Here is a 17,789-nt window from a genome sequence, read left to right as displayed (position 1 = left end):
TTTCTTTTGCGTTTTTGATGGTCTGGTTGAACTTGACCAATGTGTTCTGGGATACCTCAGTGAGAATCAAATGGAAGTATATTCTCAGAATCATGTAAGTTTTTAGGATTTCAATCCTCTGGTTAGGTCGAAGTGCTGCCTTCTTCAAACTCTCTATCCATGAATCAAGTTTGGGCCCCACTGCTCCTCAGCTACCCACTCCCAAGGGTTGATTCTTGCTCCCAGGTATTCCTCTGCATCGCCAGGTGTTATATACAAGATGGGGCCGTCTCGCAACTGCCAGTTCACCATAAAGTTGTAGCCAGGTGGGTGAGCGTGTGGTGAAAACCAGAGAATCCGTTATTATAATGAGCTGGCGATAATTATTATAACTTAACTGATTTCGATGGTGTCCGTTTAAGTGACAGAGATGGCTGAGAGACCAGAAGACTTGAATCTGCTGAATGCAGTCATTACCAGGATTATTAAAGAGGCGCTTCCAGATGGAGAGAATGTCTCAAAGGAAGCTCGTAGTGCAATATCCCGAGCAGCAAGTGTCTTCGTTCTTTACGCAAGCTCGTGCGCAAATAACTTTGCAATGAAGAGCAAGAGGAAAACACTGAGTGCCTCTGATGCGCTTGCAGCAATGGAAGGGATGGAGTTTGATCGCTTCATAACTCCACTGAAAGATGCATTGGGAGCTTACAAGCGAGAGCAGAAAGGAAAGAAAGAAGCTTCCGAACAGAAGGATAAGAAGCGTGACAGTGAGGAACATGGCAAGAGCAAAGAAGATGAGAATAAGGAAGACACTGAAGTGGTGAAAATGGTGGAAGATGATCAAAAGGAGATAGAAAATGAGGAAGAGGATGTAGAAAATTGAGATGGCTGCGAATGCTGTGCAGGGGCTGAGAATGATGCTGTGTTGGAATTTGGGCACGATCACATGGATTACCCCTATACGCTTCCACAGGCCTGTTTAAGGACTTTGTGCCATTGAGTTGGCATCACAAGGAGGCAGTGGTGGAGCTGCACTGTGCTATTTGTTTTTTGTATAGTTGGGTGAAATTGAAACCTTTTCTATTTTGTTAATCATTTGTCAACTTTTTGTAAAATTGAAATTTTGAATAAGGCATTCAAAAAGACAAAAAAAATTCTACAGGAAGGTCTTAGCTTGTGTATGAGGTGGAAGCCCTTGGTCTTCCCGGCATTCACTTCTAGGCCTGTACGCTGACAGAAGTCCTGGTCGATGGCCAAGCTCTTGATCGTACCTGCGTGGGAGTCGCTGAGCAGAGCAATGTCATGGGTGAATGCCAGTGCTGAGCAATTGATCTTCCCTCCCTGAAGGGGCAACTGGATGCCCAACTTTGCCTCCTGTAAGGAACAGGTCAAAGGGTCCATACTGATGAACAGAATTGGGGGATAGCAGGTCCTTGCTTCACCCCTCTCTCGATATTGATTGGGTTGGTCTGACTGCCTTTGCCCTCTATAACTCTGCTGGTTTCTGAGTATAAGTCTGTAATCAGTGAGGTGAATCTCTTCGGCAGCCCCAAACCATCACAGGTCATGTAACATTTTATGCCTGACTGAATCAAATGCTTTTGCCAAATCGACAAAGACAACGGCCAGCTCTTTTCTGTTATGTTTAGCCCCTTTCACGTTTTGCAATATGGCTACATTTTCGTTACAGCCTGGGGACGCCACCAGAAACCCACTCTGCTAAGGGTTGGTCTGTACTGCCTCACTCAATCATCTGGCAATGATTTTGATAAAGAGCTGCAGTAGGATTGAGCCGATTGTGATTGGTTGCCCAGTTGTCCGTTATTCAGCTTCTCGGCGTTGTCTGATTTAGGAAGGAGAACTGTGCAACTCTTTTTCAGAACTCTCGGGATGGAACCTGACTTAAGCCAGAGGGAGAGACGAGACGTGGGAGGAGCCTGTCTTGTATACTACCTGTGTATCCATGATGTCAACTGCCTTCAATCGCAGCCTCTACTACTTCCCTTCGTATGGGTTCATTCAAAGAATCATATCTCTCCTTCCTTTGTATTGTGCAAACTTGTTGAGGTTTGCTTTATTATTCAGATTTGAGAGTTTACTGGTGAAACTCTGTTCAAGGTCAGCTTTGCTGAGTGAACATTCCCGGGTGGACGGCGCACCCATGATTTGCTGTGCTCTTTTCCCTTTATCTATTTTGTAAAGGTCCTGAGTGGCCTTGACTCTGGCTTTCTTAGCTACCCATTTTCTTTTCATGTTTGAGTCCTTGCTTCAGTCTTCGCAGTGGATCTCTCTTTCCTGGACCTCCTGCCAGTTTTCTCTTTTCTGCCTTCAGTTATTAGAGTCTCTGTTGTACTTTCGACGAGGCCGATACCCAGGGCTCTCGTCTACGGGTCATTTTGTACTGCCATTAATTCTTCAGCCAATTTCAGCTCACGATCCAGATCCCGGTGCCTAGGGATACTGGCTGGGGGGGTCGCACCTCTCGTACTATTTGGGGCCTATTGCCCACCTCTCCCTCTTCGTCTTGCCCCTCCTGTGGCGTCTCCATGCCCCAAGCAACCTTGGGGCTAGTCACTTTGTGACGATGGTGCATTTACCACGTTCTGCAGAGCAGATCTTTTCTTCGTAGCAATCTACTTACTGGTTTTGGTTGTAATGTGGACTGCTATTTGCTTTATATCGGAGCAGCCTTCGTACCACTTCATTAAACCTCGGAGGTCCGTTTCCTCTTTGGTCCACTTGTAATCCTTCCGACTGGGTATTTTCTGTGACATGTGCGTTGTCATTCATTTTGTGTTACGTACTTCGGTGTGTCTGAGATGCTCATGCTGGTTAAGACCGATCTGTGATGTAAATTGCAGTTTGCAGTTTTCACATGTTAAGATCTTTCCAGATACAGGTGGCCTTCCACTGTTGCATTTGCAGTATTGACATGTGATGGAGTGGTACTTGCCAGACGTCTTGCACTTGGAACATATTGTACATATGCGCTTTATTTGGTGTCTTTTGGCCATATGCTTGTCAAACTCGCTTACTCCAGGGAGTAGAAATTGCAGTGATTGCAGAGTAGTCCAATGGGGTATTGGATTACCACCCTCACTCTGTATGTTTGTCATCACCTGAGTTGTAATACCACAGGCTCAATATAAGTTGGTAAAATTTGTCTCATCAGGGGGCCCTTCAACCCCCTTTATTATTCAAAGTTTCCATTCCCTGGAACTTCTTGTATAAGGTCTGCGTGTTAATAACTTCCGGGTCTTCCCTGTCACTTGGAGGGCTTGACACCGAGACCTTATGGTGCTCGTCGTTCACTGCTGGAGATTCCAACTCCTCCAGTCTGGCTTGCTTAGCTGGTTCCCAGTAGGGTAATGTCTGTACAGGCCTCAGTTCTATCTTGGCGGTCTGAGTCAGGGTAGACTTTTTCTCTAGTCCGTCAACGATGGAGCTAGTACTTGCGTAGCAATTGCAATTTGCTACAGTTGGCTTAGCTGTGGGGATGATTTTATCCGGGTCGCTTCCCAACTGGGCCGCTCTGACCCACGAGGACCAACCATTTTTATACGACAAAGCTGATCTCTGCAGATCACAACTATCTCAGAGCTCTTTCGAAGGTCGTTTAGCCAACGAAACCTTGTCGATCTGTGCCAAATTGGGTAACTGGTGTCATTACCAGTGGGAGCCAACGAGGCACAACTGAGTGAATGGTGAGAACACCAAACCATCACAGATCGTGTAACTATCCAGGCGGAGACTCGGGCGAGTCATAGTTACACCCTGTGGATATGCACACCAAGGTCCCTCTGATCTTCAGTATTTTCCAGGGTCTTACCATTTATACCATTTCTATTTTGGCGGACTTTCTCCTCCACACACCACCCCTCCCCACCCTCTTCAGTGGTCTTGGTGGGTGTGAGTTCCTGAGGACCGAGCAGGCAGTGCATCTGGCCCTGGCGAAGGAACTCTTTGAGGCGGGGCAATGCTTCCATGCATGGCATTGCACACCGTACGCCGACCGGAAGACCTTGTATCCAATCCCCTTGTGCTCTACAAGGAACCCGCCCTCCAGTACCTCTCCCCAGGCCAGGTTTATAAACACCTGGCGCCAGGAGTGTACATGGCATAGGCCAGCCTGCCTCAGGCCAAGCATGACCCTGGACCTGACCACTCCAAGATGGTGGAAGTGGGGGAGGAGGAACTCACCAAGTATAAAGGGCAGGGACATTAGAGAGGACAATTCTGTGCAGTAGCCTGAAATAGGTCCACCGACAGGAATGACCTGCTCAAGGTGAGTCCCTTGGCCAGGGCCAGGTGCACTGTCTGCTCAGTCCTTAGGAAAAAGACAGCTTTGCTGTACACGTGGGAGGTGGCAACAATGGCTAAGGGGCTGACAACCCAGCCATGGCTTTCACGCATTCCTCGATGGTCATGTTGGGATGGGTGTAGCTCTTTACCTTGGGGTCCTTTTGGTTAGATGCTTGAAAGGTGATGGGGCCCGGGAGCAGCAGGGGCTGAGGAGGTAGCCACCCCTGCATAGGACTTGAGGGCCCTGCCATCGGCAAAGACTGTGTTGCCATAGCATTGAGAGCCCACCCTTGTTTTTGGTTGGAATAGTTTGGGTGGGGAGACTAAAGATGTTAATAAAGCCTCCCCACCAGGAGAGGAGGGAGGAAGCTCACACAAGCTTGATGGGTGCGTTACACTCATTGTGCAATGTTCTTTTCCAGGGGCAAGGGGAGGGATGGTATCTTCACCTGGGTTAGCTAAGGCCTCCCAGGCACAGTCCTCCAGTGATGATTAAGAGTTATGTTGGATCAAATCTTCACCTAGGCAGCTCCAGCTGACCTAGGCCAGGCAATGCGCAGGCTTTTTAATGAGCTTTAATTAGGTCTCTTTACAGTGCGCATGCGCGCGCACACACACACACAACTCAGCTTGTTGAAGTAGTCTCTGTCTTCATCTCCTTGCCAGTAGCAACAATGAGGTCAATATGCAGGGCTCTTAAACTATGATTCGGCCCCTCTGCAAAATACACACCCTAAGCTTGCTGAAGTAGTGTCTCTCTCCCTCCCCTTGCAAATAGCAACAGTCCACAAGCACAGCACCCACCTCTGGATGTAAGCAAGTCCTTTGTGCTATTTTTTTTATATCTTCTCCCTCTCTTGCAATAATGGTAATTAGTCCTGTAGCTGCTGTCTCTAGGTATGGGGAGACAGTAGTGTAGCAATCTTATCCTTGATGGTAGTCTGTTCTCTCCCTCCACACCACCCCACCCCGCTTCTCCTTCTATTGACGGTTCCAGGCCCTGGGCTTCAGGGGTATTCCTGGAACCTTTCTGTAAAGAAAAAAATTAAAACTACCCTTCTGCAGTTGGGAGTTAAAATGAAAAAGGTTTTCCCAATCCACCGATGGATTGAAGTCACAGGCAGTGTCGGACAGAACTGAAGAGAATGCAACTTCTCTCTCTTCCCTCTTTCTGGAGCCACAGTGAGTTGTTCAGTCTTGCAGCTCTCCTCCCACACAACCCAGCATTACTCTTTATTTTTCTAAAATAAACAATTGGCCAGCAAAATAAACTAATGAACAGGGCCCCTGGTGGGGCACTAACAAAAATCAATGTCAATGGAAAGATATTTTGGTTTGATTAGATATCATTCCTGGGGCTGACTATACACTCCAGCCCTTGTCGTTGCCACCGGTCATGGAAGGCCTCAAGCGTACCAGAACCGCGTGCTCCCTCTCCAGGGTCACCCAGCCGCGAGCGTTGCCACGGTAGAGAGGCAGTCGGGTTGGACGACCCACTCGACTGCCTGGACCTGTTAACGGCCATCTTGACCAGGCCCAGGAGCAGGCTTACAAGGAGGTTGTCTTCCCTCCACACCAGGTGACCAAAGATCAGGAGCATGGGCCTGAAGTGCAACCTAAAGTTGAGGAACAGCCCCTTCAAGTAAATGAAAAGGGGCTGCAACATCTGACAGTCTACATGTATGTGGAACAGACTCCCCTTAGCTGCAGAAAACACATGTGGCCTGGGAGTCCACCTTAACCACCTATTGCATGGCACTGCTGCATGCAACACCTTCCACACCAGGTCCCTGTTGGTGAAAGGAAGGGCTCCAACGTAAAGAGCACTCCACTGGCGACTTCCCCCACAGGGGCACGGCCGGGTAGAGCACCACTTCGCCAGCCACCTGAACCCATACTGATGGAGGTGAAGATTCCTGAGCAGCAGCTGTCTCTTTATATACATTAATACCTCTTCATAAGCACGTATAAAATGTTATTGGAATTTTTTTTTATAAATAGAGGCTTAGCCTGTTAATTGGATTAAAGCCAGCTTGTCTGGGTGCTTTGATGTATAGTAGTTTTGAGATGTTAAGCATAAGGAAGTACATATGCATTTTGTTGACTAAACCATTCAAAGACTGGGGGTGAAATCTTGCACTTAGCTAGGAGACACCAAGCAATGTTTATATTACTAATAAAATTGGTACTCTGAAAGGGGTTTTATTGTTCAAGGAGGAGGAGTTCAAAGGGCCTGGTGATACAATAAGAATTTGCATTCAAAGAGAAGACTGGGTATAACAAAGGAGTTGTGTGTGTGTGTGCAGGTCAGAGACATGTAAGATCTAAGCTTGTGAGCGGACCCCTGTCTGCAAAGGAACAAATCGAAAGGAACCTCATTTTGAATTTGTAAGGTGAAAAACGCTTTGCCTGGCGTTTACGTCTATTGGTTATTGTTGCCTTAGTGGAAATTAATTTGGGAATTTGTTAAAAATTGTAGTAATTTGTAGCCATGTGTATGTGCTGCAACAACTGTCATGATCTGTACTTCAATTGGTATGTTTTAAGTTTCCCTCTGGGATTTTAATAACTCAGCCTTTAACAACTGCTGTGCCATAAGTGCTCAAGGTACTTAATCAATCAATGCCATCCAGCTCTATGTCCCTAACCTTCAATTAACATGCCATTAACGCTGAATGCCTAATCACTTTCTATCATCTGCAAATTGGATTTTGTATTAAATCCTAATGAACTGATTCAATCTCTTAACAGTTTGATTTCCATATTGGATAACCACAGTCTTACCATCAAGGCTCTGTTCTGAGCCTTTTTTTTCTAGTATATCAAATTTCCAGAGTTAAATTGAACCCCTCGAGTGTCTGATACTGTGTCTTAGAGCTTGCAGAGTATTTTTTTGTAGCCTTAGCCTTGAGGAAAGTCCTTGTCTCCATGAAACACATTCAAAAGTACAGAAAAAGTGGAACTAATTGTAATACCTTTTAGAGCCAGAGGATTATTGCCCAGCAAAGAGGGTAATTTGGGATTATAACCCTCCAACCATCTGAAGCAACTTTGTTGCATGTATCGCCCATGTCACTGGTTGTCAACTTGCAATTTGGTTGATCTGCTAATTTTGTGCAGTTTTTGTAAATCACCATGTGATGCTTTACAGAAGAGTTTCAGCTGTGGCATTCATGAGCACAATGTTAACATTTCACATGTCTCTCAACTCTCATCATTAGCAAATTACTTTACACTAAACTTAACTGGTGCCCCTAGTCCCAGTCCCTATCCATTTCTCCATGACTTTATCCACAATCACCCTTTTGTCCTTGCTATGTGTAATTGTAGAAAGACTAAAAATGGTTGCCAGGTCTACAAACTGTAGAATGAAAATATCTGTTTTGCTTTCATACTTGTGGATCCAACCTTTCATGAAATCTTTTTCAATCTTTTTTTCTCACTCATGGGACCAATGAACAAATTTCGGGAAAGATAAAGCATTAGGAATTTATCTCACAATTAATCAAAACCAGAAGGTCCTAGGTTGTCTGCATCATGTGGCATTTTGACTGGGTGAAAGTCATTTCCCGTCTTTGGGACTATTCACTCGGCCCATGAGGGCGTTATGTAAAAGAGGGAGACAGTGATGTCACTGATCTAATAATCCAGCGGACCAGGCTAATGCTCTGGGGACATGGGTTTAAATCCTGCCACTTCAGCTGGTGGAGTTTAAATTCAATTAGTAAAAATCCAGATTATAAACCTAGTCTCAGTAATGGACCATGACACCATTGTCGTTTCTCGTGAAAATCGTGGCGGCAGTGTTCAAGATAGCTCACTGCCACCTTCTCAAGGGAAACTAGGGATGGGTAATAAATGCTGGTCCAGCCAGCGAAGCCCACATCCCATTGATGAATTTAAAAAAACACATCTGGTTATGTCTTTTTAGAGAAGGAAATCCTTGGTCTGGACTACATATAACTCCAGATCCACAGTAACATGGTTGAGTCTTAACTGCCTGAGCAAGCCACTCAAGGGCAATTGGGGATGGTCAACAAATGCTGGCTTGCCTGTGACACGCACGTTGTTACAAGAACATAAGAAATAGGAACAGGAGTAGACCATTCGGCCCCTCGAGCCTGCTCCACCATTCAATAAGATCATGGCTGATCATGTGTTTCGATTTCCACGTTCCCATCTAACCCCGACAACCTCAGATTCTTGTTAGGCAAGGGAATCAATCTACCTCTGCCCTAAAAATATTCATGACCCCGCCTCCACCACCGTCTTGAGGCAGAGTGTTCCAAAGTTGCACAACCCTCATAATTTCTCCTCATCTCTGTCCTAAAAGGGTAACAGTGCCCCCTAGTTCTGGCTCGCCCACAAGAGGAAACATCCTTTCCACGTCCACCTTGTCAAAGCTGTTCAGGATCTTGTATACTTCACTCTTCTAAACTCCAGTGGAAACAAGCCCATTCTGTCCAACCTTTCCTCATAAGACAACCCACTCATTCCAGGTATCAATCTCGTAACCCTCTTCTGAACCGCCTCCAATGCATTTACATCCTTCCTTAAATAACGAGACCAAAACTGCTCACAGTATTCGAGGTGTGGTCTCACCAATGCCCTGTAGAACTGAAGCATAACATCCTTACTTTGATGTTCAATCCCTCTTGTAATAAAGGATAGCATTCCATTAGCTGCTTTAATTACTTGCTGTACCTGCATACTAACTTTGTGACTCATGTACTAGAACACCGAGATCCCTCTGCCCCTCAGAATTATGCAGTTATTCTCCATTTAAGTAATACTCTGCTTTTTTGTTGTTCCTGCCAAAGTGAATAACTTCACATTTTCCCACATTAAACTCCATTTGCCAGATCTTTGCCCACTCACTCAACCTATCTATATCCATCTGCAACCTCCATGTCCTCTTCACGACATATTTTCCTACCTAGCTTTGTGTTATCTGCAAATTTAACTACCATGTCTTCACTCCCCTCATCTAAGTCATTGATGTAAATCGTAAGAAGTTGAGGCCCCAGCACAGACCCCTGTGGGACTCCACTCGTCACATCCTGCCAATCTGAAAAAGACCCATTTATGCATACTCTCTACTTTCTGCCAGCCAGCCAATCTTCTATCCATGCTAGTATGTTACCCTCTACACCATGAACTTTTATTTTTCATGATAAAGTGCCACATCAAAGGTTATCAAATGCCTTCTGGAAATCCAAGTACAGTACATCTACAGGCTCCCCTTTATCCACTGCGCATGTTACTCCTTCAAAAACCTCTAAAATTGGTTAAACATGATTTTCCTTTCACAAAACCTTGGTGGCTCTTTCCAATTGCCTTGAGCTCTTCTAAGTGGCCAGCAAAAACCTCCTTAATGATCGATTCTAACAACTTCTCCATGACAGATGTCAGGCTAACTGGCTTGTAGTTTTCTGCCTCCCTCCCTTCTTGAATAGAATATATTTGCTACTTTCCAATCTGATGGAACCTTTCCAGAATCTAGCGAATTTTGGAAAATTAACACCAGTGCATCAACTACCTCATTAGCCACCTCTTTCAAGACCCTAGGACGTGGTCCATCGGGACCCGGAGACTTGACAGCCTGCAGCTCCATCAGTTTGCTCAGTACCCTTTCCTTAATGATTTCAATTTCACCAAGTTCCTTTCTCCCGTTCACCTCCTGACTTGCAGCTATTACTGGAATGTTTTTCGTATCCTCTATAGTGAACACAGAAGCAAAATATTTGTTAATTTCTTCCACATTTCCTTATTATCTATTATTGACACCACCCCCACAACACCCACTGACTCTCTAGGGGACTAACACTCACTTTCCTTTGTAACTATCTGTAGAAACTCTTGCTATCTGTTTTTACATTTCTAGGTGGCTTCCTCTCATAGTCTAATTTCTTTCTCTTGATTAACCTTTTAGTCATTCACTGCCATTCTTTATATTCTGTCCAATCATCTGTCCTGCCCACTCATCTTTACTGAGTTGTATGCTTTTTCCTTGAGTTTGATGCTTCCCTTGTTATTGTAAATATAACCCAGGGTCTCCCAGCTCCAGTCCCTGTGGGCCTGGAACTGGCGCCATTTGCGGTCACGTCACCCGAGGGCGGGCGGCTGCTCCGCCGGGCTGCGCGCGCAGCCCCAGTCAGCTGACTTGGAAAGGCGCGCGAAAGCTTCACTCAAACCGGCGGCGGCGGTTCGCTCTTACCCGGAGGAAGGCCGTTGCCGAGCGCCGCCGCCCGCTGACCGACGGCATCACTTCTGCGGCCCTGCGTTACCGGCGGGGAAGTGACTTTCTAACCCCCTCCTCCCCTCGAGGAGAGTTGGCGAATGGTGGGTTGTGGGCGGAAAAAGGACTACAAATCGGCCGGGTCTCCCCTGCACCGGCTCCGCGGGCCGAAGGGGAAAAAGCGCGCAGGCGCAGAGGGGAGGCAACGCTGCCCAGGACCGCGCAGGCGCCGAGGGGAGACGACGCTGCCCAGGACCGCGCAGCCGCCGTTCAGCTGTTTCTGGGCCCGGCCGGTTACCATGGAGACGGAGTGACAACTGCTTTCCATTGAACTCCCCTTTTGCAGGTTCCCATCAGCTGATTTTAATGCCAGTTTGTCTTGTGTAAACTCATTCTTAACTACAAATTCCATGATAACACGTTTCCACATCCCTGACTTGTGGATTCTCATTTTATATCTAGTTTCTAGCCTTTGATCAATTTTCTGGCTTTATCTCTTAACTCATTGTATGAATAAGACCTGTGATTTATGATACAGTGTTTAAAAACGAGGTCACCTTTTTAAAGGAAAAATGTTTGCAAAATTCTGCAATATACTGTTTACAAATGATGCTTAGTGGTTAAAGCTTTTTTTTTCTTGATGTGGGCATCGCTGTCAAGACCAGCATTTGATGCCCATTTCTAATTGCCCTTGAGAAGGGGGTGGTGATCTATCATCCTGAACTGCTGCAGTCCATGTGGTGTTGATCCTCCCTAACAGCACTGTTGGTGAGAGTTCCAGGATTTTGACCGTGACAGGGAAGGCACAGCGATATAGTTCCAAGTCAGGATGCTGTGTGGCTTGGAGGGGAACTTCCAGGTGTTAGTTTAATCATGCATCTGCTGCCTTTGTTCTTCTAAGTGGTAGAGGTCTTGGGTTTGGAAGTTGCTGTCTAAGGAGCTTTGTGTTGCTGCAGTGCACCTTGTAGATGGTAAACATTGCTGTCACTGTGTGTCAGTGGTGGAGGGAGTGAATGTTGGAGGTGGTGGATGGGGTGCCAATCAAGTGAGCTGCTTTGTCCTGAATGGTGTCAAGCTTCTTGAGTGTTGGAGCTGCACTCATCCAGGCAAGTGGCAAGCATCCCATCACACTCTTGACTTGTGCCTTGTAGATGGTGGACAGGCTTTGGGGAGTCAGGTGATGAGTTACTGTCTGCAGAATTCCATAAGGCCATAAGACATAGGAGCAGAAATTAGGCCATTTGGCCCATCAAGTCTGCTCCGCCATTCAGTCATGGCTGGTAAGTTTCTCAACCCCATTCTCCCGGCTTCTCCCCGTAACCTTTGAGCCCCTTACCAATCAAGAGCCTATCTATCTCGGTCTTAAATACACTCAAATGACCTGGCCTCCACAGCCTTCTTTAGCCAGAGAGTGGTGAATCTATGGAATTCATTGCCACAGAAGTTTCTCCTCATCTCTGTTCTGAAAGGTCTTCCCTTTACTCTGAGGCTGTGCCCTCGGGTCCTAGTCTCTCCTACTAATGGAAACATTTTCCCCACGTCCACTCTATCCAGGCCTTTCAGTATTCTGTAAGTTTCAATCAGATCCCCCCCTCACCCTTCTAAACTCCATCGAGTATGGACCCATACTATTCCTCATATGTTAAGCCTTTCATTCCTGGGATCGTTCTCGTGAACCTCCTCTGGACCCTCTCCAGGGCCAGAACATCCTTCCTGAGATACGGGGCCCAAAATTGCTCACAATATTCTAAATGTGGTCTGACCAGAGCCTTATAAAGCCTCAGCAGCACATCCCTGCTTTTATATTCTAGTCCTCTCGAGATAAATGCCAACATTGCATTTGCCTTCCTAACTACTGACTCAACCTGCAAGTTAACCTAAAGAGAATCCTGGACTAGGATTCCCAAGTCCCTTTGCACTCCAGATTTCTGAATTCTCTCCCCATTTAGAAAATAGCCTATGCCTCTTCTTCCTACCAAAGTGCATGACCTCTCACTTCCCCACGTTGTATTCCATCTGCCAATTCTTTGCCCATTCTCCTAACCTGTCCAAATCCTTCTGCAGCCTCCCCGCCTCCTCAATACTACCTGTCCCTCCACCTACCTTTGTACCATCTGCAAACTTAGCCAGGATGCCCTCAGTTCCTTTATCTAGATCATTAATGTATAAAGTTGTGGTCCCAACACTGACCCCTGTGGAACTCCACTAGTCACCGGCCGCCATCCTGAGAAGGACCCCCTTATCCCCACTCTCTGCCTCCTGCCAGACAGCCAATCTTCTATCCATGCTAGTACCTTGCCCCTAACACCATGGGCTCTTATCTTACTGAGCAGCCTCCTGTGCGGTACCTTGTCAAAGGCCTTCTGGAAGTCCAAGTAGATAACATCCATTGGTTCTCCTTTGTCTAACCTACTCATTACCTCCTGAAAGAATTCTAACACATTTGTCAGGCATGACCTCCCCTTGATGAAACCATGCTGACTTTGTCCTATTTTACCATGCACTTCCAAGTATTCTAAAATCTCATCCTTAATAATGGACTCTAAAATCTTACCAACGACCAAGGTCAGTCTAATCGGCCTGTAATTTCCTGTCTTTTGCCTCACTCCCTTCTTAAACACGGGGGTTACATTAGCGATTTTCCAGTCCTCTGGGACCCTCCCTGACTCCAATGATTCCTGAAAGATCACCACTAACGCCTCCGCAATCTCTTCAGCTATCTCCTTCAGAACTCTGGGGTGTAATCCATCTGGTCCAGGTGATTTATCCACCTTCAGGTCTTTCAGTTTTCCTAGCACCTTCTCCCTGATAATGGCCAATATACTCACCTCTGCCCCCCGACTCTCTTGAACTTTGGGGATGTTACTCGTGTCTTCCACCGTGAAAACTGACGCAAAGTACCTATTCAATTCCTCCGCCAATTCTTTGCTTCCCACTACTACTTCTCCAGCGTCATTTTCCAGCGGCCCAATGTCCACTTTTTCCCCTCTCTTACCCTTTATATATCTAAAAAAAACTCTTGCAATCTTCTTTTATATTACTGGCTAGTTTACCCTCATACTTAATCTCTCCCTCATTTCTTTTTTAGTTGTCCTCTGTTGGTCTTTGTAGGCTTCCCAATCCCCTGGTTTCCCACTGCTCTTCGCCGCATTGTATGCTTTCTCTTTAGCTTTTATGCTGTCCCTGACTTCCCTTGTCAGCCATGGTTGCCTCGTCCTCCCTTTAGTATGCTTCTTCTTCCTAGGGATGAATTTTTGCTGTGTCTCCCAAATTACTCCCAGAAACTCCTGCCATTGCTGTTCCACTGTCTTTCCTGCTAGGCTCATCTCCCAGTCAATTCTGGCCAGCTCCTCCCTCATGCCTCTGTAGTTGCCTTTATTCAACTGTAATACCGTTACATCTGATTCCAGCTTTTTCATCTCAAATTGCAGGGTAAATTCTATCATATTATGGTCACTTCCTCCTAAGGGTTCCTTCACCTTAAGCTCCCTTATCAAATCTGCCTCATTACACATCACTAAATCTAGAATTGCCTGTTCCCTAGTGGGCTCCACCACAAGCTGCTCCAAAAAGCCATCTCGTAGACATTCCACAAATTCCTTTTCTCGGGATCCACTACCAACCTGATTTTCCCAGTCTACCTGCATATTGAAATCCCCCATGATCACTGTAACCTTGCCTTTCTTACACACCTTTTCTATCTCCTGGTGTATCTTGTGCCCCACATCCTGACTACTGTTTGGAGGCCTGTACATAACTCCCATTATGGTTTTTTTACCTTTGCGGTTCCTCAACTCTACCCACACAGATTGTACATCATCTGACCCTACGTTGTTTCTTGCTATCGATTTAATTTCATTTAATTTACTAACAAAGCAACCGCACCCCCTCTGCCAACCTGTCTATCTTTTCAATAGGATGTATATCCTTGGATATTTAGCTCCCAGTCCTGATCCCCTTGCAGCCATGTCTCCATGATGCCCACCACATCATACCTGCCAATTTCAATCTGCGCCACAAGCTCATTTACCATATTTCATATACTGCGTGCATTTAGATACAGCACCTTCAGTCTTGTATTTCCCGTCCCCTTTCTCATTATCGTCCCTTTATCTGATGTGCGAAGTTAGATTCCTAGCCCTTTCCAAACGCTCTGTCCTATTTTGCGTTCTGGAGACTTTAATAGCCTCTCCTGGGCTCTCCTTTTCAGTTTTTTTTCATAATTTTCCATGAAGTTGAATCCACCCCCCACACCCTAACCTGCTGCTTTGTTTCCCATTCCCAGCCCGTGACCTGCCCTTGCAACCACAGTATTTCTGTGGCTAGTTGGGTTCAGTTTTTGGTTTAAACACTTGCTATCCGTTTTTACATTTCTAGCTAGCTTCCTCTATACTCTAATTTCTTTCTCCTGATTAACCTTTTAGTCATTCTCTGCCGTTATTTTTATTCTGTCCAATCATCCGTCCTGCCCACTCATCTTTGCGGAGTTGTATGCTTTTACCTTAAGTTTGATGCTTTCCTTGTTGTAGAGGCCCCAGTCAGCCTCACCAAATTGCCTGTTTGAGCTCTGCAACTCTCCCTCCCCATTTAAAAACCCAGGATGTTGATAGTGGGGGATTCGGCTATAGTAATTCTGAATACCATTGTCGGTCAAGGACTGATGATTAGATTCTCTCTCTTGTTGGAGGTGGTCATTGCTTGGCACTTGTCATGGAGTAATTTATGGCACAGAAGGAGGCTATTGGGTCCATCGAGCCCATGCTGGTTCTCCACAGAGCAATGCAGCCAGTCCCAATCCCCTGGTTGATGCTTGATGCCTGTAGCCCTACAAGTTAATTTCCTTCAAGTGCCCATCCAATTTCCTTTTGAAATCATTGTTTCTACTTCAACCACACTTGGGGGCAATGAGTTCTAGTTGTGTGCCATGAATGTTACTTGCCACTTATCAGCCCAAGCTTGAATGTTGTCCAGGTCTTGCTGCATTTGGACATGGACTGCTTCAGTATCTGAGGAGTTGTGAATGGTGCTGAACATCGTGCAATCATCAGCGAACAACCCCACTTCTGATCTTATGATGGAAGGAAGGTTACTGATGAAGCAGCTGAAGTTGGTTGGGCTGAGGACACTACCCTGAGGAACTCCTGCAGTGATGTCCTGGAGCTGAGATGACTGACCTCCAACAACCACAATCATCTTCCTTTGCGCTGGGTATGACTCCAACCAGCGGAGAGTTTTCCCCCTAATTCCCATTAACTCCAGTTTTTTGCTAGGGCTCCTTGATGCCACACTAGGTGAAATGCAGCCTTGATGTGAAGGGCAGTCACTTTCACCTCACCTCTGTAGTTTAGCTCTTTTTGCCCATGTTTGAGCCAGGGCTGTAATCTAGTTTGGAACTGTGGCCCTGGCAGAGCTCAAAATGAGTGTCGGTGGACAGGTTAATGCTGAGTAATTACTCCTTGATAGCACTGTTGACGACCCCTTCCATCACTTTGCATGAGAGTAGACAGATGAGGTAGTAATTTGCCAGATTGGATTTATATGATAGAATCGTGGAATGGTTCCAGCACAGAAGGAGACCATTCAGCCTGTCCTGTCAATGCTGTCTCTGCAAGAGCAACTCATTTCGTCCCAATCCCCCACCTTTTCCTGCAATTTATTTTCTCTTCCGATAGTTATCCAATTTCCTTTCGAAAGTCAGTGTGACAGGACATACCCAAGGATGGGGATGATGGTGTCTGGAACTTTGGCTGTAAGGTATGATTTAGTGAGCATGACTGTTAGGCTGTTGCTTGACCAATCATAGAAAGTTGATGTCTCTTTAAGAGCACAGTGTCTTCCTTTTAGAGGGGCCCTTTTGCCATTGTGCAATTAACAATTTATTTCAAGACATAAACCATTATATGCTTGTAAGCAGCCTTTTGGACTGCCACTTTTAAGAGGAGTGAGCTGGTTTTTAGGATGCAGCATATCTGGAAGAGTTGAACTATCCTTCTGTGTACACAGGATATTAAATCGTTTCGTACAGAACTTGAATATCGCTGAAAAAGAGATTTTTTTGTCTAAGGTTTTTGTCTTGTACTTATCAGGACAGTTCGTAAGAATACCAAATGCGAAGGAAACAACAATTTATATTGTATAAGAAGAGAGTGCTGATTGGTTGGCACGTGGACTCTGGTAGAGGTGTTGCCATTGAGAATGCACCAGTTGATGGTGACTGACAGTTAACTGCCGAGCATTGCTTGTAATTTAAACCAGGTAAGCTTGACTCTGGTCAAGGCATTGCCCTGAGGAATGAACCAGCAAATGGCTGTCACTTATTCTGTTCAGTTGAAACAGGTGCCATGTATGTACATGTTCTTTGTCTGCAAAGAATCGGGTCCTATATATTAATATATATACTCCTGTTCGAATCATATCTCATCAAACCGGATTTTTCTTTTTAAAATGGAAGGACATTGCATTATTTGGACATTGGAGGCTGCCCGAGAGTTTTTTTAAAGAGTCATCAGTTCACCTACAGCAGGTCTCTTCCAAGCAATCACCTAAGCTATATGGTACTTGAAAAGGAGTTGTTTGTTTGTTTTGAACAGCAAAGCACTTAAATGAAAAGCTGGAAGACAAAAAGGCGATCACATGGCAGAGGCGAACCCATAAGTTTGAGCCTGTGGTTTTGCTTTGTCTTGTTGGGGAAAGGCTGAGAACAGAAGAATAAGCGCTCTCCCCATCTCTTCTTTGTGAAACCACGTGTGGTTCTCGACCTGTATCCGGAGAATCCTCATCTGAGTGTCGTTTGTCTGCATAATTTTTGGGTTTGCTAGCTGAGATGGGAAGAATTGATCCAGCTATAGCCTCCTCCACGTTGAAGCATCATTGGTGAACTTCCCAACAGCGACTGAGCCCAGCTTCACCCAAGGGAACTTCAGACCGACCGCATTGAATCTCCATGAATTTTAATATATTTTTCTTTCTAAGTTTCTTTTTCCCATCCACGTGACTCTGCAGAGACTACCTTGTGTGTCTTTTGTGTGTCCGTGTGTGTGCACGCTTGGGAAGTTCAAAAGGGTCAGTTAGTTACACTTCCAGATTACAATCGTCTATCAACCAGTTCTTGAAACTTGTTTAAAAGGAGTTTTGTTTTGTAATAAATCGATCATTTCTGAGGGTTATTTAGCAACTGTTGCCCAATCGTGGAATCACATCTAATGTTGGGACACTGTTTTGAGTTTTGCAAGTATGGGCTGGTTGGGTACGGTCTGTAAGTTGTTCCCCTTTC

At 45.7% G+C, this 17,789-nt stretch overlaps 1 protein-coding gene and 1 pseudogene across 1 annotated transcript in view; both read left to right on the top strand.

Moving 5' to 3' along the window:
• The first annotated feature begins 409 nt into the window (after nucleotides 1–409).
• On the top strand, nucleotides 410–859 carry LOC144672614 (DNA polymerase epsilon subunit 3 pseudogene; annotated as a pseudogene).
• A 9,589-nt stretch (nucleotides 860–10,448) lies between these two features.
• recql4 (RecQ helicase-like 4) overlaps nucleotides 10,449–17,789 on the top strand; it is a 74,321-nt gene continuing 66,980 nt past the window's right edge. The window contains exon 1 of the mRNA XM_078536259.1: nucleotides 10,449–10,862. The gene's annotated coding sequence lies outside the window, so the exon portion shown is untranslated. The remainder of the gene's footprint in view (nucleotides 10,863–17,789) is intronic.

This window comes from Cetorhinus maximus, chromosome 3 (assembly GCF_964194155.1).
Source record: "Cetorhinus maximus chromosome 3, sCetMax3.hap1.1, whole genome shotgun sequence".
Taxonomy (NCBI): domain Eukaryota; kingdom Metazoa; phylum Chordata; class Chondrichthyes; order Lamniformes; family Cetorhinidae; genus Cetorhinus; species Cetorhinus maximus.
The sequence above is the reverse complement of the archived record's forward strand: the minus strand, read 5'-3'. Positions and strand labels throughout refer to the sequence as shown.